This window comes from Muscardinus avellanarius (genome assembly GCF_963383645.1).
Source record: "Muscardinus avellanarius genome assembly, chromosome: X".
In the NCBI taxonomy this organism is placed as follows: domain Eukaryota; kingdom Metazoa; phylum Chordata; class Mammalia; order Rodentia; family Gliridae; genus Muscardinus; species Muscardinus avellanarius.
Window position 1 is genome coordinate 22,874,714 of NC_137792.1, and position 23,541 is coordinate 22,898,254.

The window sequence follows — 23,541 nt, forward strand, 5'->3', positions numbered from 1 at the left end:
AGATAGAGCGAGAGTAAGTTCAAAGCCCTCCAAAGGCAAGGTGAATGATTGGCACAAGGCTAAAAAGAGGGGACAGTGTAGTGAGGGAATAGGTGTATGTAGGAAGCTTTTTTAATGAGATACTATGAGGACTTCATGTCTTAATATAGGTGAGATGAAAGATTCTGAGCAGAGGATAATATGATTTACTTGAAATTAAGTTAACATTCTAGACCAGAAGGGGATAAAGGCTGTGCAGAGACTAGTTAAGAGACTTTCTCCTACTCTAGGTGAGAGACAACTGTTATGGAAACTGAGTTGGCCTTAGTGGAGGGTGGTGAGAAAAGATATAATTCTGTGGACATTTAAAGGACAGAGCTATTAAGATTTAAGGATGTTGATTAAATGTAGACTATAAAAGAAAGAGAGGTGTCAAGGAAAACTATGACTGAACAGAATGACTTGAAGGATGGTATTGCCATAAATGGAAATAAAGAAGATAGCAGAAAAAATAAGTCTAGATTTCAAGCATGGTATGAAGGACATTTTTTTAACCTGGTCATTTTGATATACTCATTAGGAAAGCCCAGAGAGTTCAAGTAAGAATACAAGATCTCTGAGTAGCAAATATTGCTATATTAACTTAAGCAGTAATATTCCAAGCATTTTTTGTATTTGTTGTTACCCAGAACTTAAACACACAATAATAAGGTCTTGAAATATTAAAATGCGGCATGGATTGGCTTCATTGATCCTTGTGAGAATTTTTTTCAGAATAATTTTACTTCAGTGAAGAATCAGGAAGATAAATGCAATTTAATTAACATTATTAAAAGCATAGGGAAACAGGGCATGATAGCACATGTCATTAATTCCAGTACTTGGTAGGCTGAGAAAGGAATATTGCAGGTTTGAGGCCAATCTCAGAAATTTAGTGATACTCTCAGCAATTTAGCAAGAACTTTTCTCAAAATATAAAGAGGACTGCATGTGTGGAATGGGGGTAGAATGTCCCAGGGTTCAATTCCTAGCACTAAATAAATAAATAAATAGAAATATATAAGATCATGTTTGTGGTAAAAATAAGAAAATACATTAAGCTGTGTTATGCTAGCTTGAGTTATCCTCAAAGCCTTTGGTTGGAAATTGGTTCATTATCACAGTAAATAATCTAAAAGAATGAAATTTTCATCGAAATATGATTTATCATATAGCTCTCATGTCACTGTATGACTTTTGTTTCCCTATCAAATCCAGAAGACAAATACCAGTTATAATATATTTATGTTAAAAGTTATCTTGAAAATGAAAATAATACTATATACCCAGAAATATGAATATATTTTTTTAATAAAATGTACTTTATAAAAAGGATCCATTTTTCTTATCTTTACCAATTTCTTTTCTGAAGGAAAGATCATTATTCTGTTTGCTAATAATGGGCTTAAACATTAAGTAAGGATTCAGTGATCCTGAGCAGGCATGGTGGCGCACGCCTGTAATCCCAGCATTTGGGAGGCTGAGACTGGAGGATTGCAGTTCGTGGACAGCCTTAGCTACTTAGTGAGGCCCTCTGCAACTCAGTGAGACCTGGATTCAAAATAAAGAATAAAAAATAGGGCAGGGAGTGTAGCTCGGAGGTCGAATGCCCTTGGGTTCCATCCTCAGACCTGAAATAAAATAAAATAAAATAAAATAAAATAAAATAAAATAAAATAAAATAAAATAAAATAATCAGTGATCCTCTACATATTCATTGAGTTGTACAACTGTTACACAGTGAATTTTAGCAAGATTTCTTCATTTCTTCAAAAGCTGCATGCCTATATATATTCTCCATTTTCATCCAAACGCACACCTCTGCCTGCTTCAGTCCTAGGAAACCACCAATTTATTTTACTACAGATAGGCCTATTCCATAGATTTAATATAAATGAAGTCATATAATATGTTGTCCTTTATGATTGGCATCTTTGACTTAATGTAGTATTTTAAAATTCATCCATATGGTAGCATGTATAGTGCTTAACATTTTATTGCCATGTAATTGATGCATGGATATACCACATTTTATTCATCCAGATAGCATTTGATGCTCATTTGTGCTGTTTCCACTTTGGGCTGTTATGAATAATGTTCAAGTTTCTGTGTGGATATTTCTTTTATATTCATTACTAGAATGAAAGGTCTGAGTCATATAGTAATTATAAGCTTAATGCTTTGAGGAACTGCCAGATTGTTTTTCAATGTCATGGCATCATTCCAACCAGGAGCATATTCAGATTAAGGTACTGATTTTTCCATATCAGTACCAATAAATATTACCCAACTTTTTCATGTTTGGTTAGATGTATATTACTAAAATATGTCCTTCTAACCATTTTGAAGTGTGCAATTAGGTGACATTAACGATGTTGTGCAACTCTCACCATTATCTAGTTTCAAAAATTTTTCACAATATGATTATAGCCATCATCTGGGGTACAAAATACCTGCTAACAGTGACTTTTGATTTCGGTTTCCCTGATTGTCAATGATTTGCAGCATCTTTTCATCTAATGATTGGCCATTTGTCTATCTTTGAATAAAAGTCTATTCAAACCTGTTGCTCACTTTTAAATTGGATTGTCTTTTATTACTGAGTTATAGTAGTGAAAAGACGCATTCTTATGTTAACAATGAATGTCTGGAATGTTTGATTCAATTACCAGTGCTGTCAGTTTAAAGATATTTGCCAGTTATGCTGGGCTTAACCAAGGTACATATAGGACATTGAAATATTTGTCATATGCCTCTTTATTTAGGATAATGTGGAAGAAGTTGTACAAAAAGCTTTTCTTTCAAAATATCCACCTCTGAAAAAAATACAGGAAGAAACATATTAAAAATACCTGAAGCACTTATAACTTATAGAATATGAACTTGTTTTCTTTTAAGCTACCACATAGCACTGTGTAGAGGAATTATCTTAATTCATAATCTTGAGGAAAATATGAAATTGAAAAATATTATTCTACATTTGCTCACATGGATGTGCTTAGTAATATGAAACCCCTATGTTGGTGATAGCATTTTGGAGCTGAATAGAAATTTTGTTTCCACAGTTTAAATGGAATGTCTTTCAAGATGAGACTTAAGATATCTGATAGAAATTTTACCACCCACCATGTTTATTATTCATTCTTATGTGCATTTCAAATGAGGGAATAATCTTATTGGCATATTATCATATTTAATTTATGTAGCATACTATAATAAGTGATAATGGGAGGACTGAGCCAAACAAGAGAGTTAGATATAAACTCAAATGATACCAATAAATATGTCTTGTTATAGTGAAGATGAAAATGAAATTATGGCAAAACAAAAATATTTGTTGTCCTAACCATTTTCAGTCTATTTCTGAAAATTTGATTTCCTTCCAGATCTCACATCTTCCTCACTCCAAACAAGATTTATTCCAGGCACAGTAAATATACCTGGTATGCAAGAAAAAATAGTCGGTATTAAAGTCAGTTTTGAAGGAGTCTCCAAGACACTGAAGGGATCCAGATGGTGTGCAGACCATTCTACAAAGTTTATGATTGCTTTGGCTAAAGCAGCTGGTCTCTGCAATGAGAAAGTTGTCAGAACAGAAAAGTCCCTCTTTCCCTCAGTGCAGCTGGGCTAGACCAAGGAAGGCTTTTCCCAGGCCAGTGTACTTTCTCGATTGGCTGTTTGCAAAGACTGTTGAAGTTAGAGAAGTTAAACCTTTGCTGTTGAACCAAATTGACAAAAAGCACAAATGAACCAATGTTACTTTTTTCAGTTCAGGATGGCTTAATTACCCTTTTTAAAGTATTCACCTCTGAGCAGGCCTTTTCTGTCCAGCATCAGAAATAACAACTGAGACTATTCAGTAAAAAAAAAATTGGCACTCTTCCAAAAGAAAGTGAACTTCAACACAATTCCTAGATTCAAAAGGATTGCAAAGGAGGATTATTTCAGCCAGCTTTGGTCATTTGACAGCTACAATTCTCCTTCTCCAATATGTCATCTCAAATCTCCCTCAACTTGCTAATGAGAATCCTGCATTTAATTCTTTGATGTTTATGTGTGGGAGAAAGAGGATGATAGGGAACTTTCATCTTATTTATGTGATAATATATTTAAATGTAGTTAACCGTTCTGCTTTTGCCTTTCAAAGGCTATTCTGAATTTTCATCATATTGATTTTAAATCAAAAATCTATGCCCTTTCAAAGACAGCCATGGACTTGTAAAATGATAGGTTTTATTGCCGAGAGGAGAATATTTATCTGAACAAATACATGAGTGTTTCTGTAAAGAATGGGTCTATTTTACTTTATCAGCAACTAAGGGGAAGGTTAATGGCCATGATGTATCTTTTCTGTTGTGTGTGAAACATGCAGTGTTCTATGCTGTGAGATTTATGGTGTAGAAGACAAAGCAGGTGCTATTCCAAGCCTTCTTTCAACAGCAGAATGTAAACTCAGATCTGAACTTATTTGTCAAAAAGTAAGTTAAAATAACGTTAGAGAATGCCTAGAATTTCATGTTTTTCCATACCTTCCATCTTTAGCTCGGAAATTTAGCCAACATGATTAATGACCTCTGTTATTTGAGAGCTTTCCAAGTCTCTAGAGACATAATGAACTTGACTCCTCAGCCACGTAGAAGGAAGCAGGCTGTTAGAACTGTTAGAACTATACAAGACAAGTTCATAATTTTGAGCACTTTGTAGTTGAGGAAAAAGAGGAAAACTCTTCCCATGCTACATATTTACTATTTAAATCATGGTTTAGGAGGTTCTTATCCTTATCTTCCTCCTTCTCCCTCCCCCCTTTCCCATTCTCTTTCTTTTTCTTTCTCTGTTTTGGTAATTTAGAATTGTTTTTAAATTATAATTTTATTGGTGACTACACATGATAATGTGATTCAGAGTGATAGGAATATACAAGCTCTGATTCTACCTAATCTTATCTCTGATTTTTCTTTCATATTAGGAGAGTGAAAAATGCCTATGGATTCCTTTGTTGAAATATCTTGTGAATTTGTCTTTTCTTCCACCCTATTCACTTCATCATCTCATGTTTAACCCAAACTGAATAATTTTACATCTCTAGTTTTCTTCCAGCTCTATGTAATACAAATTTTTCATTTCCTGTGTTGTCTTTTAATTTCCAAAATATTATGTATTTTTATAGTTATTAGTACATTGTAATTATACATCATAGTGAGGTTCAAAGTCATCTGAGCAAACAAGCACACGGGTCTTGGTATGTTTTTCTTCAAATTCCAAACAGATACCACTCCTCCCCATACACAGTAGTAAGATTGGTAATGATACCTCCATATATGAGCACAGCATAATTTCAAATATTTCCTTCCTCAGTTCTCTCCCCACCCAATATCTCTATCTCCTAGTCACCTTACACTATTCTACTGGTCTCTTTCTTCAATTGTCTAAAGTCCCTTTTATGTCCTATTTTATCTCTAGCTTTCACATATGAGAGAGAAGAATAGTTCCTTGAATTTCCGAGGTTAGTTGATCTCACTTAGCATAATATTCTCTAGTTCCATCTCTGCATACTTTAACTCAGTGGTTGACATTTCTTACTTTTTAAATTTTTTTTATTGGTGCACTGTATTCATACATCATAATGGGATAAAAAAAAAACTTTTGTAGACATACATGCACACATTGCCCAGTTAGCCCCTACCTGATCCCCACCCAGTTCCCTCCCCATCCCTCCTTCCCATGATTGGCTTAGTGGTTGACTAGTATTATAGCATTCTGACCACACCACCAAGCTTGTACACTCTCTGTTTCTCTGTTTTATGTATATAAAATCTCCTTTTCAAATGCACTACCTATTTTCATCAATATGTACTTTAAAATGCATCTCCTCAGACCAGCTTCACCTGTTAATCATACTTCCAACTTTCAGGGAGGAGGACATATTCTGCTAAGTTATTTGTGGATTTTAACTCTATAATATTACCTATATTTTAATCTTATTAATTAAAGAAAATATACTTTATTTATATATATATTATTTCCAGGAGTATATAGTGAGTACTCGATGACTTGTGAAATGAAATTTAAGCCAGGCCAGTTTTCAATTTGAAGAAGTAAATCAGAGAACAATTTTAAACCTCTAACCATCTGACAGCAGTCCATAGTATGTATGGAAATTATATTCCTTATGTTTGAAATATTAAGAGTTGATTGCTTGCTACAAGATTTCAGAAATTAGTATGTTGACTGATCTGGTACTGGAAACCTTTTGTTGACCAAAGAATGAGGATGTTTCCTGAATCATGCTATGATATGATCAGGTATTGGGAGAAAATAATTTTCATTTTCTGCCAATATTTGTGTAGGATGGTACACAAACTCCTTTTATAAAGTGTTCTTTTGACTAGAAAAATGATTAGGTGATACCATGGAAGAATGACACAGTGTGGTGAAGTTTGTGAAGTTTCATTCACATCCTGTATTTTCATCTTGAAAATTACTATTTTATCTCTCTCCTTGCCACCCTAGAAATCCCATAGATGAATGTCAATAATGTGATGCTATTTCTTTTGCATTGTGCTTCTATTCTCTTTTGTTCAATTCTCAGCTCTTGAAAACAGGTTCCATGTCTTATTTACCTTTGTGTGCCATAGTTTTCTCTGCCTTACACACAACAGGTGTTCAATTACTGTTTGCTGAATGGAACTGAGTAATTTAGAGAACTGTTTTGTATTATGGACTCCAATGATTTTCTATTATTCTTCAAAATGATGTTGTGTCCTATTTTTCTTTACCAGTGTCATACAACTCACAATACAATATGTTCTTCCATCATGCCAGAAAATGTGTATGAACACAGCTACTCAGGTATTCTTCATTCTTTCTTTTGAACTAACTTTAAATATATTTATTATATGGAGAGCAATTCTCCTATTTTATGGAATTTCTGTTTATACAGTGATTTTTATCTTTTGTAAAATTTTTATTAGCGTTTTGTAGTCACTTAATGGGATACAATGGTAGCATACTTGTACACATCACTTATTTAGCCCTTCCTCAATTCCCACCCCATTCCCTCCTCCCTCCCTCCTTCTTGGCTTAGTGATTGACTTTGATATGTTTTTAAATATATGCCATGTACATTAAAGAATTTTCCTCTTTCTTTTAAACCTTTTAGTGGACTCTGACTCTAAAAAAAGGCTATTTTCCAGTATCCTTTTTATGATGTTTGATAAATAGTTGTTGATTTAATTGGGGAAAGCAGCCAAGGTTGATCTCTACCTGCTCTTCTCTTGATTTTTTTTCCCATCTTCCTTTCAGATCGTCTTTAGCTTGTCATAGAGTTTATGTGCTCCAGTGCCTCCTGCACACTTCTATCACCCTGTCTTTCCTTTTACTCTCCTCAGATTTGAAGCAGACACATTCATTTATCTTCACTTACCTTGCAAGGATTTCTCCTTAAAAAGTGTCACACATGACATATTAGGCATTGCATATTCTGGAAAATAAGATAATATGCATACAAATAATTACATAAATTTCATTATAATCCAAAATTAATTTTGAAAATCTTCCTTAAGGTACTAGTTTTCAATTCTCTCTAATGTCTAAGATACCATCATTTAATTGAAAAAATAGATTATTAAAATGTGAGAGCCATAAAATACCTTGGAAAAGTACTTGACCCATATATATGGTACACAGAAGTTGGAAAATTACCTCATAGTCACACAAGTAATCAGTGGCAGAATGTCTATATAGCTCAGGTTTCTTTGTATAATTACAGGGCCACATATTGGTCATGTACTTAAAACTTTGATCACATTGAACCTGTCTTAGTGTGGATTGCTATAGGAAAATGGTCAGTTTTGTTAAGGCAAAATGAATGAATGCTTTCTGCTATGCACATTCATTTCTTCACACTAATGTGATACTACTAGATTTTAAGTTTTGAAAATACTTAGAAAAGAAAGGCTTAAATAAGTATTTTTAATAGATTTGAACTTTATAAGTTCATCTAAAGGTGAGAAATTATATAAATGAGTAGAAAATGAGCAAATGTAAAATGACACTAATTGCAAATTCTTTCTGATATCATCAGATATTAAAATAATACATTTAATAGCATTGTTCTTCATGTTACAAATTGAGATGATTTAAATGTATACCAATATCAGAATGGATGAAAATCATGGTAAATTGATACAATTTAGAACTATTTGGCCATTAAAAGGATAAAAGTCCAATTGCATGCTATAAAATATTTGAAGCCTATAAATATAACAAAAATTAGACCAGAAATAATGCTTATTCTATATATCTACTTATATAAAATTATCAAATTCAAGTCTGTAGGGTTAGAAATAAAGGCAGAAAATTCTTCTGAGAGAAGTGAAGGCTGTTGGGAGAGACATAATGGGGACTTCTGGGTACTGATAATATTCTATTTCTTAACCTAGATTATAATACATAAGAATGTTCATGTTATAATTATTTATTAAGCTTAGAATGTGTTTACTTTTATTTTCATGCATTTCAAAAATATAACATTTTGAAAATATAAGAAAATCATTGAAATCTATTGACTTATTAAAAGTATTTTATTCTTAATTATCTTTAAAAATGCTCACATTTGCTGTGCATGGTGGCACACGCTTGTAATTCCTGCACTTGGGAGGCGGAGACAGGAGGATCACGCAGGTTCAAAGCCAGCCTCGTGCGCTGGCTTTGAAGACCCTGTTTCTAAATAAAAAAGTATAAAATAGGTCTGGGAGTGTAGCCCGGAGGTAGAAGGGCTTCCAGGAACCCCAGTACCACCAAAAAAAATGCTCCTATTTACCTAGCTAGATATTGCTGAGAAAAATTTATAATATGGATAAGATGATTGGTATTAATAGAAATATATAAAGGAAAACTGCATTGATGAAAGATAAGATGTGACAATGAAATACTAGTTAAAATAACCATAAAAAGCACAGGAATGACAGTTTTAGAGTTTTGGTTATTTTTCTGGGGAAATTGGAGCATAAAAATTAGCAAGCACAAGCTGTCTGTGTACATCACCAAATAGCTAATTGAAAATTAAGAAATTTGAAAAGTGACTTTATGTGTTGGACATACACACACACACTCTCACACACTCTCTCTCTCTCTCTCTCTCTCTCTCTCTCTCTCTCTCTCTCTCTCTCTTTACAATCTTATATAGTAAACGATTAATTGGAATACCAATTGAATAGTATGATATACAAGGACATTTTTTGCCTACTAGAAACTAAAAGTAGAAAAAGTTGTCTCTGTCCCAAAAAAGCATAGTGAATTAAATATGGGAGTGAAGTGAAACAGGATAGGCCTCTCCTATGAGATTATGTTCATACAAGATATTTAGCATATAATTTTTTTTACAAAATAATAATGTGAGGAAAGATGTTCCAGGTATAAACTATTTTGTATACAAAACAACAAAGGTGAAAAATAACCTCTATTCTTCTGTTTAAAATTAGTGGCTATCATGAGGGTGGAGCTACAAATGGAAAGGTTAAGTAGTTGTCATTTTATCAAGGCTCATTTGCCAAAGGGTTTGGACTTATTTATACAGGGATAGGGAGATCCTAAGAGGTTTTCATCAACAGAGACATCAGGTGGCAAGTACTCACAATCATAAAAAACCTTTCAAGAAGAATTAGAAAAAGTAAAGGTTGTATGGTTGTAGTGATCATGACACATTTAATAAATAAATATTTATAAATGTAATGGATGAAACCTGCATTTTGATTATATGTAGATAAAGAGTGGCAAGGAAGGTACTGAGAATGATTTATGAATTTCTGTGTTCTAGAACTGAGCACATTGCAGGTTTCAGACATAGTAGATAAATGCAGGATCTAGGTTCTTCTCAAATTTAACTCAGTATATTTGCATAAGGATCTATATAGATTAGAACCATAATGATTTTATTCAACTGCACAGCCTCAGTACATGTTATTTTGTTCAGTTAATTGAAAATGAAAATATACTTGACAGTAAGTGGATTGCTTATATGCAAATGTGACAGTATTGTAGATCATAGAACTCATAATACCTATTAATTTGGTAAATGAAAAGAACAATACTGGGTACTCTGAAAGAAGTCTCTGTATTATGTATATACATGTAATTAGTTTAATAAATTAGTTTATGATCAATGTATAATATTCTCAAAAATATCAAAGCATGTATTTATCAAATATTTAACTGTTTAAAAATATAATAGTTAATATAAATAAAAGTTATAAAATAATCTAAAGTCAATATAAATAAAAGTTATAAAAACCTTTGCTCAATGTAAATAATCTAACAAAATGCAAAAGGAAAAAATATGGTTTGGGATATTCTAAAACTAAAATAAATTTAGCCAGAATAGATGAAAGACATCATATATGAAAAACAGTAAGACATTTAAAATAAATTTATTTGTAAAAAGTTTGTTTTTGGGTTTTGCCAGCAAATACATAAAAAAGTGAACTAAGTCTTACAAAAGTGAATTTTAGTAGAAAATAAATTATCTTTGAATGTTTAATAGGAATAACAGAAAGGAAATGTACAGGAAGGAATAAGAAAAGGCACTAACAAATGCATCTTCAAATTTAATAAAAATCTTTTGGAAAATTGTTATAAATCACGTAAGTTATGTACTAAACAGAACATCCCTACTCAGATCCTGGTGTCGCTCCTCTTTATGGCAGTGACAAGTACAGACAATATTGTTGACCTACTGAAACACTGAAGTGATTCAATTCATGTTGTTTAATGGGATCCATCTGACATTTTTAACTTATTTAAAGACATAGCAAATAGAAGTAGTAGTATATTGAACTGTGAATTAAGATGGTTTGTCTGAAATCAGTTGAATTGTTGAACCATTTCTGTTAATAAAGAGAAATCCAACTTTAAAAAATAATAAAATAAAATAAAAAGTGCATGTAACATAAATCTCAAGGAATCTTTTTCTTTTTTTTTTCTTTTTTCTTTTTGGTGGTACTGGGGTTCCTGGAAGCCCTTCTACCTCCGGGCTACACTCCCAGACCTATTTTTTATACTTTTTTATTTGGAAACAGGGTCTCATAAGCCAGCGCGCGCGGCTGGCTTCGAACCTGCGCGATCCTCCTGTCTCTGCCTCCCAAGCGCGGGGATTACAAGCGTGCGCCACCATGCCCGGCTCAAGGAATCTTTTTCAAAAAATTGATATAAAAATATTTATTGGAAAGCTTTTTAAGGACGGTTTTACATTTTCATTGATGTTCTATACAATTATGTGATATCTTTAAATAAAGTCTATAACTATCCTCCAAAATATGAATAATACTCATTAAAATTTGATAAGCTAAATATTTTACCTTATTAAGCAAATATTTGGTTACATGATCTGTTTAATCATTCCTTTTTTATGATGTTTTCCATGGCTTTTTTTTTTTTGTGGTGGTACTGGAGATGGAACCCAGAGATCTATCTCTGGGCTATGCTCCCAGACCAAGTTTATATTTTATTTGGAAACAGGGTCTCGCTAAGTTGCTGAGAGCCTCACTAAGTAGCTGAGGCTGGCTTTGAACCTGTGTAATCCTCCTGTCTCAGCCTCCCAAGCTTGGGGATTACAAGCATGCGCCACCATGCTGAGCTATCCATGGCTTTTTATTTTTAAAGTACGTTAGTAAAAGTTTTTTTTAGGTTCTCCAATTTTAGGGAATATTACAAAGTGAATATGATAAAAATACCAAAGTTATATTGTTTCATTATATATGTAATTTATATATATTATATGAACTATATAAAATTATATATGCATATGTGTATTACATTCCTTGAAGTGAAGCTAAATACTTGCTGAATACATACTAAATGAATTGGTATAGAATATATAACATCAGCATTAGGCATTTTTTTCTCCCATTTGAAAGTTTTTGTAAATCAATAGGAGCAAGGATGAGTTCTATATTTTCCTTCAAGGCCTTAAAAAATGAATCTTTTGTGTCATGTTTTATCAGTATTTTTAAGGAGAGTAAACTTAGCATGTTGAGAATTCCATAAAAGCAATTGCAGAAAGCAATTCTATACCTCTAGAGTTTTCATTATTGATATAGAGTCGTAAAAATCGACAGCCATTCTTCATGTAGCAGCAAGAAAGATGTTTGAACATTATTTTAGTAGCTACTACTTTTAAAACCAAATGCCTAAGGAAAAAATGGGTCACATTTTTCCCATTCAGATTTGTCTATGTTTGTGAATAAAGTCATATCTTAAAGGGTTTTTAATAAGTAACAAAAATCAATATGTAAAAGTCACAATAAAAAGCCAAATATTTCTTTTAATATGCTTTGAATTTAATTAGTCTTCCATATTTATTTCTAGAGGTATATTTCTACAATAAGGTGAAAGCACAGGGAACAATCATATGTCTTGAAAAAAGCACTTTGGTAAATCTAATTTGCTAATATAAGATCTTGTAACTGGTCTCTAAGTTAACAAGTAAATTTACTACAATATCCTCTTCTAAATAAATCTTAGTTGTATACATAAATGTATAAACAGAGAGAGATTAAAGTCATGTTTTAGATATAAACTCAAAGAAATTTTCAGTGAGTTCCCTTGGTTCCGTTTCTGTTTTCCCCACCATAATATATGCTATATGAGGAGGAGCTATATGGAATACATCCATAGCCTCTCTGTCTTCCATCTTACAGCTTGGTGTGGCCAAAAACAGATCAGTGAGAGGGAGAAGAATGAGGAAGGGGTCATTGTTGCCCTTACTCCATTTTTGTAAAGTGGTTCTAGAGTTGAAGAAGTAATCAATTTAAAATCCATAACACCTGTTAAAAAGCCCTCTCCCAAGCTTGCCTTCTGTGAATAGCTTCCGGTTTCTATCCCATTCTTTAAGCTTTATCTCTCCCACATTTATGTTTACCTGTATGTATTTTATTAAACAATCATCAGATTTACCATTTTAAGTATGTTGTTTGTTTTCTTGGAAATAGAAAAATATCTGGAATCTACTTCTACTGATTTTGGAAATATTACAGTGACAGTTGGGGGCTCAATTTCAAATACTTTGAAACTTTAAATTTGTATCATTTACATATTTATAAAATGCCTATATTCATTCTTTGTTAATAGTAATAAAATGTACATCAAATATTTGAGAGGTGGTTTTAAAACCCATTAATTTTGCAGCTTTATAAAATGTCTTATGTAGGCTGTTTCAAATTTTGGAATTTCACTCTGCATGTAGCAATTGATATGTGTTTTACTAAAGAATTATACCCTACTTTCAAATTTCTTTCAGGTGAAAATCTAGAAATTAGATTCAACATTTGTGAGTTGAATCTAAGTGTTGTGTACACTCCTTAACACAGTCAAGATCCCAACATATTCTCTAGTGCTGAGTAAATATATGTCAATTTTGAATGTAATGTTTAATAAAAGAAATTATGAATTTTGTGGCTCTTATGAGAAAGAAAGATTTATATTACTTTTCTTCCTGTTTCTAACAACACTAAATTAAAATTATCAGAGTTATGATCATTTTTTGTAATGAGGATGGAACCCAGGGGCTTTCTACCTCTGAGCTACATCCCCAACCTTATTTTTTATTCTTTATTTTGAAACAGGGTCTCACTTAGTTGCATAGGGCCTCACTAAGTAGTAGCTGAGCCAGTCAACAAACCACATTCCTCCTGTCTCAGCCTCCCAAATGCTGTGTTTATAAGCGTGTGCCACCACACCTGGTTTTATGGTCACTTTTATGTGAAAATTTATAGGGAAAATAAAGAGTTCAGAATTGTTTAAATATTCATAACCTGAACATTTGTGGTACATATGCTACTTAACATTTTTATATTAAGAAACAAAGGTCTAGCTCAGTGTGGTAAGGCTTGGATGGCTAAGACAGGAGGGTTATAGGTTGCAGGACACTCTCCAGCAATTTAGGGAGGCCTTCAACAACTTAGTGAGACCCTGTTTCAAAATAACAAAATAAATTAAGGCTGGGAATGTGCTCAGAGGTAGAACCTTCATAGCATTTTAGGAACTGACCAAAGACATACAAAAATCTGAGGGATTATTTATAGCTTTGTAGTATAAATTACAGGTATTCAGTAAGTTTAGATGGTGGGAGAGAGGGATAGGTCATGATTAAGAAATAAAACTTTGGACTAACTGCCAAATTCAAAGCATGGCTTCTTCAGTTTTTAGTTCCATGATCATGGGGAACATATTCATCTGTAAGTTTCTTATCTGCAGGATAGATTCAATTTTAGAACCTATTCTCACAATGTTGTTGTATTTATTTATATGATACAATATATAATAACTGCTTAGAATATAAGCAGACACCTGGGAACATTTGGGAAATTTAATTTTTGTGTGTGTGTGTGGTGTGGGTGGTACTGGGGATTAAATGTAGGGACATTCTACCTCCGAGCTATACCCCAGTACTTTTTATTTTTTGTTTTAAAATGGGGGTCTTGCTATTTTGCTGAGAGTCTCACTACCTGGCTGAAGTTGTCCTTGAACTTGCGATCTTCCTTTCTCAACCTCCTAAGGACAAGGATTACCGGTCTACACCACCATACCTGGCTATTTGTTCTTATTTAATGAATTTTTCTTCATCGTAGTCTGCAAAATAGGAAGGGAAAGGAAAAATCCACTTTTGTAATTGTATAGAAGAGTTAACTTATGTTCCAGTTCCTATAAAATGACCTTACCATACATAGTTTACATAGCATATATTGTGTAGAGAGGGATGCTCTGTTCTTTTAGGTACACTGCCCATGAAGAACAACTGTTCATTTTAGAAAACAATTTGACAATATCTTTTAAAGATAGAGTGCACTTACCATATGACCTAGACATTCCACTCGTATGTATTTACCCAAGAGAAGTGACAGCATTTGTCTGTGCAGATCTATATGTGAATGACCAAAGCAGCTTTATTTGTAATATGTAAAACTTAGAAACAACCCAAATGCTTATGAAAAAATGAATTGGCTTTTTGAAATAGCTGTTTTTAAAAATGTTACCGTATTAACGCATTGCAATTATACAACATAGCAAGATTCTGTATAAAAATATACATGCACACGGCTCTTGTGGTACTTTATTCATACAATGAAATATAACTCAATAACAAAAGGAATGCATTATTGTTACCTGCAGCAATATGGATGAATCTCATCCTGAGTGGAAGAAGCCAAACAAAAATATTGGTGTACATTGCGTTATTCATTTTACATAAATTTTTAAGTTGCAAACTAATCTACAATGACAAATAATAGATTAGTAGTTGTCCGAAGATGGTGAAGTTGGAGTTGGAAGGGAAGGAGTCATAAGAAAACTTTCAAATGTGATGGATATATTCATTATTTTAATTTCCTAGCTGTATAAATATACTAAAACATATCAACTTCTACCCATTAAATATGTATGAGATTTATATTTGCATGTCAACTCAAATTTAACAAAGCTATTTTAATATACGTTACCTATAAGCTAAATTAATTTAGGAATTTAATATTTTCTTGGGTTATTGTATTACATATTTTAATGGTGAATTTAATTGGAATTCTCTCACTAATATTTACATGTCAGTTTTGATTCACAGTCAAAAGATGTCCTACATTCTGTAAACTATTATTATGGTCTAGTAATGAATTAGACACCAGAGACCTTATTTTATACTGTATTATTTTGGTTGTGTGGTATGTATGTAATGTATAGGTTTCATCAAGCTCAATGCATACACACACACACACACACATATGTATATGTATATGTATGTATATATACATAATACATATATATTCTGTATACCCACATCCCAAAATTATCTACTTACATCCATAATGCAGTTAGATTTAGAAAGACAGTTTATGAAAGCATTCTTCCATAGTGATTGAAAAGCCCTTGATTTTTTATATATAGCGATACAGTCATAAAATTTTAATTTTTGCATAAAATTAGAGGAAGACAGTTCATTCCAAGGGAAGCATCCTTATAGAGTTAATGCAGAGCATCTCATTTATTTGTAAATTTTTTCAATAACTGAAGCAAGATGTAGAAGGACATTTTAACAGGACTCTAAATATTCTATATTTATGTCTCTTACAGAGTGAAATTAGCAGAAATTTTATGTTTTATCATTATGTTAGTTCATCTATGTAAAATAGGATACATTTATTTCAAAATGAGAATTACTTTTAAACCTAATGCTTAGATATTTAAATGTCATGATTATGCTGTAATGAATATTTAAATCTTTGGAATCAGGCATAGTTACTTCTAATGCCAATCAAATCTAGGATGACCAAAGAAACCCTGCTTTCATGAATAAGTAATCTTTCTCCCCATGAGTTTTCTGAATAGTCTAAGAACTCATGAGGAAATAGGGAGAACACTGCTTGAATGACATTTTATCTAAAAAATGAAGCAAACACAGGAGCAGATGTAGTATATTAGAATCTGCTTGACCTGTTCACAAGATTTTGTGAATTTTGAACTCTAAAGAAAATGCTTTGTTTGATTCTCAACTATAGATAACAATATTGGATCAGGACTAAAATCTGAAGTCTTTATTATTCTCAGGACATAGATATTGTTCATCCCTGTGAATACTAAAATAATTTAATATATTTTATTATTTTAATTTTAAAATGATGATGACAATAAGCATTACATATTTTAAAGCTTAATTTTAAATTAAAGCTTTGACTCTGACATTTTATGCTGGGCATACTATTTTAATTAAAAAAATTTTCAAAGTAAACACATCCATTGATGTTTGTACATATATGAGAATACAAATACCAATCTCAATACAGTTTTGGGGAAGGGGAAGGAGTGGAGAGGGAGTCAGAGTAAAGCTCACAAAGTGTTGTGTGCCTGTATTTTCACTATCACTCTGAACTACATTATGATATATGAAAATAAAATTAAATTCTGAATGTCACAATGAATTTTATAGAAGTCTTTTTAAATTTTGAACTGTCATATAGAGGCACTGTGCTTATGTTTGATGCCATGGATGGTTCTTGGGAAAGATACATTATTGGAAAAAAATGTCTCAACAGGATAATTAAACTTGAGTACTAGGAAATACCTTATATAAGACTTAAATCTGTATTGATACCAAAATACATGTAGTCTATTTGGGGAATATTCCTAAGGTTTCAAGATAGAGTATTACCCAATGTATCCGTAAGGCCTTTAAAATCCAGCCTTGAATAAAGGACAAGAAATATTATTTTCAGAACAAAGCTCATCTTGGAAACTAGAGCCAAGTGTATCAAAAGGCTAATGCTTTCAGAAGCAAAAATTCTCCACCTTACTCTAAAAGAAAATGCAATCAAAGTAGTAGTTGTTTCAGTCTAAAGAAAGGCATTGAAACAACAAGAAATTTTGTACTTTCAACTCTTTTTAAATTGTGGAACTAGGAGTGGAACCCAGGGGCTTTCTACCTCCGGGCTACACTCCCAGGTTTATTTTGTATTTAATTGAAAACAAGGTCTCATTAAGTTGCTGAGACCCTCACTAAGTAGCTGAGGCTAGCTTTGAACCTGCACCATCCTCCTGTCTCAGCTTCCCAAGTACTGGGATTACAAGTGTACGCCACTACATCTGGCTTGTAGTTTTAAATCTTATGATTTCTTAACTTTATACATACTTGGTTAAACTTTAGTAAGTGTTTTTAAAATACCTAGCGCTGGGAATAGTGCTGGGAATAGAAGTATACACATATGTGTTAAATGATCCTGATGTTCTCAAGAATTTTATTATTGGGGGAAGAAGGAAACTCTCTAAAGCACACTTGTACTTAAACATATCAAAGTCAACCACTAAGCCAAGCACTGGAAGGAGGGATGGGGAGGGAATGGAGTGGTGATTGGGTAGGGGCTGAGTGATGTGTGCATTTATGTCTACATAAGTTTTTTACCCCATTATGATGTATGAATACAATGCACCAATAAAAATTTTTAAAAAGAATTTTATTACTTAGTAGACTGTGAAAGATGTCATTATTTATATAAAGATTTGGTAATTATATGCAATTGGTTATGACAAGTTCTATTAATTTATTAACATTCATGAATCCGATATATATTTTTAGTTCAGTTCTGTTGTTATGAAGGTCAGAATATCTCCAGCATGATCCCTGGTCTCAAAGAGCTCACAATCTCATGTGGGGATAAAGAAATACAATATAAGATGATAAAGTCTCTACTAAAGAGTTCACAGGAAATATAGAGATAAAGGCATCTCATTCTCTTTGTGAAGAGTTGACAGGTTCCTGAGTTAATCTAGTGCTTTTTGTGATACAGGCTTTGTTTGCAAAGTAAGCAATATGATAGAGGGGAAATTTAATATATGGTGCACAACTACATTATAGTTCCTCTTTTAAGGAAACATAGATTGTTAGTCCAGTGGGTACATATGGGCAGAAACATAAACATAAATTTCTTATATTCCTACAATTGATCAATATATGTTATGCTAAAACAACCTTTGTAAGCCATTCAGAATAAGGAAAATTTAAAATCTTACTGTAAATATCCATAGCAGATTAGATTTCTAGAGAATATAAGAACTTGTTACTTAAATTATAAAGAAAAAGAATAAAATTAAACTTATTAGTGATTGACCCTTTCCAATATGTCTTTGTTGTGGATACTTTAGTATAAAATATTGAAAGTGTTTGTATGTGTGTATGTATGTGTGTGCATGTAATTATAGTATTCATATAGTAAATTTTGAATATAGTTCAAGGTTTAAACATATTTTTTAAAAAATTCACTGTGATGTTTAGGAAATTTTTTTAGGATAGCAATACATGCACATACATGGATATACACAGATATATATATATATACATATATGTATGGGTATGTGCATATGTATGTACATATATGTATAATTGGTATAAGAAAATTATAAATGTTCTAGAATAATATGTTCAATTGTACAAGAACCAGTTGGAAAATGAAGAAAAATATTGTGTTTTACTTTTTTGAAAATATCCAAATTACATTTGGTAGTAAAACAACACCTCAATTTTGTGTTTATCCTGAACATTAATATCAAACGAATATGAATTTTCCCTGCAATCTCTTCAAAATTTTATAACTTAATGTGAATTTTTAAATGCAAAGTGAATAATAAAAAATATTTAGTGTATAGCTTCACTAATTCATTTTAAGAGAAAATAAAACATGAATGAATCATTTTGAATGAGGGGTGAATCACCACCATGCATTACATGATGCTTCAGTGAATTAACTGAGGGTGTATTTGAGTGCCTACTATCTGCTCCTGTAGAGTAAAAGTGAATGTGGAGCCTTTACCTGCTTATTGCACAAGCTTATCTCTCAAAAACTGTTCATCATCTGAATATTACCAATGCAAAAACAGAACTCAGCTGAGTCCAAGTAAAGAGTTCTTTCTTTGAGCCTTTGGGAACTAGGTATTACCATAGCAACAAGGGAGTTTCTTTACAAGGTTTTAATACCTCTGCTTTATTTTCCATTGCGGCAGAGGTTTACAAAGCTATTCTCAAAGGCTTTTTTTTTTTTTTAGGATTTTCTAGAGTATCAGCATAGCCGTAGTGGATATTATAGTGGCAGAATCTTAAGTTTATGCAGGACAAAAACCTAAGTGTAACTAAAAACCCATATTTTAAAGAGATTCTCAATTCCTGTAGTAAGGTCAACTAATAATCCCTTCATATAATGGATAGTACTGATGTTTGAATGAATGTAGTATTCCTAAAAGAATTTTACATTTTTCTGACATAATATTATTTAGAGATCTGTACCTATCATCATGTTAACAATAGCAGGTATGTAGCTCATTTTAAAAACAGCTAAAATATTTTATCAATATATTAGAACAATACTTATAAATATGTTCCTATTGATTGACCTGGTTAGTAGTTTACCTTTAAAGTCATTGTTTCCAAATTCTCAAATAAATATTTTCTGAATTCTTATGGTCATATCATTTATTATTATCCCATAATAAAATAATGAGATTTTGATTTTAAAAATTATAAAATCCAGATGCGGTGGCACACACTTGTAATCCCAGTACTTGGAAGCCTGAGACAGGAGGATCACGGGTTCGTGGCCAGCCACAGCTAGTTAGTGAAGCCCTCTACAACTTAGTGAAAACTTGTTTCAAAATAAATAATAATAAAAAAAATAGGCTAGGAGTATATCTCAGAAGTAGAATGCTCCTGGGTTCCACCCCCAGTACTGCAAAAAAAAAAATAATGAAATCATTGTATCTGATTCAGTTATAATTTCCTCATTAACCTTTCCTAATTTATAATCACCTTCCCTTGCATTGAAATGTTGTAGTTAAAAGATTCACCATGTTCTAATTTCCAAATTTGTACTTGTAGTATTTCACTCTTTTCCTCTAGCAATTGATCTTTTTTGTTTTATTGCTTTACAGACCAAACTATTGCCTCATATTAAGTCTAGTTATCTTTAGGTTCATTCAATTCGTCATAACTCAATTAGTTTACTATTACTCTATTGATATATCATCCAGGCATATATTGATAACTATGTTTTAAAGCCCTATCACATCGTACATGAAACATAAAGAATAAATAATACTGCACTGGTCTCTCATTCCTAAAACCTCACAGTGTAGTGAGGGTAAGAATTAAGCAAATAATTATATATAAATTGAGATAAATTCTGAAATATTCATCAGTATTGAATATTCTGGAACTTTTCTGAATGGTTCTGATACAGCCTGGGGCATCAGAAATAGCTTCTTGAGTAATCAAAGGCTTGATCTTAATGGTCAAGTGAATGGTGTCAGGTAAGAATATTCTGAGATGAAGGGACTTGACCAAAGGCAAATCCACGTTAAACAATTTGAACTTAGTTTATAGGACATTGGTAACTACTGAGGGGTTTTGATCATGGAATAATCTACTCAGATTTTTGCTTTAGGAAAGTATCTCTTCTTTCTCTAAGCCACATGGGTATGATAGGAAATCACCAAAGTAGGCCAGAAAAATAGTGATGGAGGTGAGGGTTGGGAGTTCAGGAATGATTACCTTAAACAAGATTAAGTTTAATTGCATGACACTGGGCAAAAAGCAATGGACTGTCTAAAGGAGTAAATTCTGTGGTATGGTATTTGTATCTCAAGAAACTGTTACTAAAAATAGAACACTATACTTAGTTATGAATGAAAAATGTAGGAAAGTGAATTAAACTAAGTAAATTCTGAAGTTTCTTGCTTTGGTGACTGGGTACATGACTGTGCTTACAACAAATTTAATAACACCAGAAAAGGAGAAAATGTAAGGTGGAAGTGGGGGTGATGTTGGAATAGGTAGTGTTAATTTATGTTTCATTGTGTTTAAGGATTGTGTTAGCTTTCTGTTGCTATGACAAACATCTGAGAACAATTACATAAAAGCAGGAATATTTATTTTGGCTTATGGCTTCAGAGGTTTCAGCTTGTGGTCTGCTGGTTCCATTGCTATGGGCCTGTGGTGAGGCACAGCATCATGTCGGAGAAAGTGTGGTGGATCAGAGCTGCTTAACTCATAAAAGCCAGAAAGTTGAGAAAGCAAGGAAGGATCCAGGGATAATATATACCCTTCCAGGTAACACTTCTAATGACCTGCTTTTTCTAGTTAGGTCCCATTTCCTATAGTTACTATGATCTCTTACTAATCTCATCAACTTATTAGTCCATCAATCATTTGATTCATTGATGATGTGAAAGCACTCACAGTCTAATCATTTCTCTTAAAGGACCAGCTCTGACCATTGGTGCACAAGTAATTAAGCCTTCAATATATGAGTTTTTAAGGATATTTTAGATTCAAACCATAACAAGGCTTGTGCCACATCCAACTTCACTTGAACTGATGTTTGTCTTACTCTATTGATATGCATTTGATGCATATCAATGCTTAAAGAGGTTCAGTGGTACCCCTGCTTTTTCTTCCTTCACAACTTTATACAGTATAGTCTCATTAGTGGCATCCCTTCAAAATATCATCTTTCTCCTCATACTTCTCTACTTCTCCTCAACTTCTATGTGGTAGGAAGCTAAATTAATTTGTCAATATTTTTATAGAATTTACTGATAAAAGCTGGACACTTAGTTGCTATCAAAACTGGGAGATATGTCATATGTTGATGATATTTTCATTATTAGTTATTTTACTCCTGCCTATCATATTTACCCCATTCTTTATTCTTGGTAAATCTCTGCTTTAAATCATAGAAAGAAAAAGCCCACGTGTGTGTGTGTGTGTGTTTGTATACATATATATATATATATATATATATATATATATATATACATACATGTAACTATGCATTTTAAGCACATTAATTTATCCAAGCATTTCTGTCATATAAAGATAGACCTTTTTTCTTCTTAATTTGTGCTTTTTTCTTACTAGGTTCATCTTTGAATTCTTCCCTTCTATCATTTTAAATTTATAATCTATTTTATTCACTGTCTTCCTTGTCTGCCTGAAAGGAGGAACTTGTCTTTCTATTTTCGGCAAAAGGAACAACAGAAATTTGATTTGAATCTTTCATGTGTGCTCTTATTTTCATTTCTTCTTTTCAAGATAAGAATTCCAGAAGTATGTCTGTAACTGTGTCTTAATTTTATGGACATATACTCATTCTTTAGCTTATTCTTTCAACTATGTAATACACTGCCCTTTTAAGTGCAGTGATCTTATTGTCAGTTAATGGAATGTTAAATTATTCTTGAATTCCCCCCCAAATTAGAAAGGCTTTTTTCTACCCACTTCTTTGGTGTGTGTGTGTGTGTGTGTGTGTGTGTGTGTGTGTGTGTGTTTTAGTTTGGTGCTTCTGTGATTTCCTGGTTCTTTCTCTTTATTCTCTTGGCAATCACACCTGACCCTCCAAAAGCTCTTCTTCATTCTTCATATATATATATATATATATATATATATATATATATATATATATGGAGAGAGAGAGAGAGAGAGAGAGAGAGAGAGAGAGAGAGAGAGAGTGTCAGAGTCCTTTGCACTTTTTTTCCCAGTTGAGTTTAACCCCTCCTGTCTAGGAGGTCCCTCTATTTTCAAGATACCTCTAACCACTTCTGTGTGACCAACTTTCCAAAGTATGCCCCCTATTCATTTCCTGTCTACTAGACTCTGTTTGCTCTGTTCAGATTTTACCTGGATATTTTCACTTACCATTCATACTGTTACATCAATTTGATATGTTCCTCTAAATGGGATCTCAGCGTATTTTTGATATGCGTCTCAATCATTAAGAAGTCAAACAACGGTAAATGCTGGCAGTGATGTGGAGACTCTTCTATATTGTTGGTGGGATTGCAAATTAATACAGAGATCATGGAAATCAATGTAGAGATTCCTCAGATAATTGGAAATATATCCACATAATCCAGTTATCCCACTCCTGGGTACTTTTTCATTGGCACTGAAATCAGAATATTATAGTGATACATGTGTATACATGTTTATAGCAACACAAT

At 32.5% G+C, this 23,541-nt stretch overlaps 1 protein-coding gene across 1 annotated transcript in view; it reads left to right on the forward strand.

The window, feature by feature from the left end:
* The window catches only part of IL1RAPL1 (interleukin 1 receptor accessory protein like 1), a gene marked incomplete at both ends in the record, with an annotated part of 1,089,212 nt that overhangs the window by 180,852 nt on the left and 884,819 nt on the right, over nt 1-23,541 (forward strand). The gene's annotated exons all lie outside the window — the stretch shown is intronic.